Source organism: Nycticebus coucang, chromosome 10, assembly GCF_027406575.1.
Source record: "Nycticebus coucang isolate mNycCou1 chromosome 10, mNycCou1.pri, whole genome shotgun sequence".
In the NCBI taxonomy this organism is placed as follows: domain Eukaryota; kingdom Metazoa; phylum Chordata; class Mammalia; order Primates; family Lorisidae; genus Nycticebus; species Nycticebus coucang.
Window position 1 is genome coordinate 69017224 of NC_069789.1, and position 2336 is coordinate 69019559.

Sequence of the window (2336 nt, forward strand, 5' to 3'; positions counted from 1 at the left end):
CTCTACTGGAGACAGGAGGCAGATGCATTCTCCACCCCTAGCTAAGTAGAGGACTCTAAGAGAAGCCAACTGAGAAATCTGTAAAGAAGAAAAGAAAACTGGCATCTCTTTCTATGATTGGAAACTTGTGGAAACCTCCCAATCACTGTGCTGTTTCCTCTTTAAACATTGGAGTCTTTTATTGTCATAAAACATCCATAATATAAAACTACCATCTTAACCATTTTTAAGTGTGTTGTTCTAAGTTCTAAGTTCTAAGACTCTATGTCAATAAACACATTCACATTGTTCTGCAAGCATCACCACCATCAATCTCTAGTCATATTTAAATATCAATATTTGGGCTCAGTGCTCATAACACAGTGGTTACAGCACGGGCCACATGCACTGAGGCTGGTGGGTTCGGGGCCAGCCTGGGCCAGCTAAAACAACAATGACAACTGTAACAAAAAGTAGCCGGGTGTTGTGGTGGCCACCTATAGTCCCAGCTACTTAGGAGGCTGAGGCAAGAGAATAGCTTCAGCCCAAGAGTTTGAGGTTGCTGTGAGCTGTGATGCCACAGCACTCTACCAAGGGCAACATAGTGAGACTCTGTCTCAAAAAAAAAAAAAAAAATCAACATTTGCGGAATGAGATGACCTTGGGAGAGGGTTCTGCGAGGGAGATAGTGGATGTCCTTTACAGTCCCTGTACCCCAGAACAGGACCTTGACTTAGAAAGCCAAGCTTTGAACTAAGGCTAAAAATGTCTAAATGGATAGACTTATTCTTAAATATTGATATTTGGCTACTCTAATAAAAATAACCAGAAAATTGTTCAATCTCCATTAAAATACTTAAGGAGTGGCTGGACATGGTGGCTTCCCCGTGTAATCCTAGCACTCTGGGAGGCCAAGGCAGGTGGATTGCCTGAGCTTAGGAGTTTGAGACCAACCCAAGCAAGAGTGAGACCCCATCTCTAAAAAAGAAAAAAAAACCTGTGCTCTCTTTGGCAGCACATATACTAAAATTGGAATGATACAGAGTATATTAGCATGGCTCTTGTCCAAGGATGACACATAAATTCATGAAGCATTCCATATTAAAAAAAAAAAAAGAAATTTAGCCGGGCATTGTGGTAGGCTCCTGTATTGCCAGCTACCTGGGAGGCTGAGGCAAGAGAATCGCTTGAGCCCAAGAGTTTGAGGTTGCTGTAAGCTATGATACCACAGCACTCAACCCCAGGATAATGGAGTAAGACCTTATCTCAAGAAAAGAAAAAAAGAAAGAAAGAAAAAGAAAAAAGAAATTTAAAGAGTGATTATCCAATGGAAACAGGAAACTTGATAGAGTGTATTATAAAAAAAAAATCAAGAATTTATATTTGTATTCCAATAAGACACAATTCCTCAACAAACTTGTTACCTATATGACAGAATATGTGCTGGATAAGTGAAAGATAAAACTGGAGAAGAACAACTATGACTAAGAAGTAAACAGTGCTGTGTACCAATCTAAGGCAACAGAAAGCCTCTGAAGGAATTTAAATGAATCATAATGTCAGAATGACAGTTATGTAGTTCATTGCAAAGGAGGGGTAAGACAGAAGTAGAACTAATTAAAAGTGGGCGGTTTTCATCTTATTAAGAAATGATAAGGACCTGAGCCACAGAATTGACCTTGCAAATAGGAGGAAAAATTCAGGAGGAAATAGAAATAACAGTTATTTGAGAACAAATTAGAATTTGGAGTTTACAAAGATATGTGGTCTAAGGAAAAGTCTAGAGTTCGGGGTTGGATGAATGGTGATACCCTGTTTCCCCGAAAGTAAGACATCCTCTGAAAATAAGACCTACTTACAGGAAAGATAAGACGTCCCCTGAAAATAAGACCTAGAGCATCTTTGGGAGCACACCTTAAAATAAGACACTGTCTTATTTTGGGGGAAACAGGGTAGTGATCCTGTTTCTGACAGGATCTATGACCAAAATAGAAAAGATACAAAACAAAGAGAAAGTTGATGACCATGTGTGATACGCACTATTTACAAAACAAATATGCTTAGTTTTGTACAGCATGGAATGAGAAGGTCATGGGTCAGCCAAGTGGATACGGCTGGCAGAGAGTTAGACAGCTATCTTGGTCTTAGAGTTTAGAAGAAAAAGATAATATGGCAAAATAGATTTAAGTTCATCAGTGTATAGATGTGGTGATGAAAGATTTTGGGGAAAAACAATATTGCAAGAACTGCACAAAAGAAGCCAAGTCTTTAAATAGAAAATGCAGAGAGAATCCAGAGAAACGAATGCAAAGTGGTGTCTCAAAATTCAAAAGAAAAACAAGCTTCCAGATAGGAGT

At 38.9% G+C, this 2336-nt stretch overlaps 1 non-coding gene across 1 annotated transcript; it reads left to right on the forward strand.

Annotated features, from left to right (window-relative positions):
* The first annotated feature begins 978 nt into the window (after positions 1 to 978).
* LOC128597881 (U6 spliceosomal RNA) lies at positions 979 to 1085 on the forward strand. The gene has a single exon (XR_008383436.1). It is a non-coding gene; the product is annotated as a U6 spliceosomal RNA (small nuclear RNA).
* The last annotated feature ends 1251 nt before the right edge of the window (positions 1086 to 2336 follow it).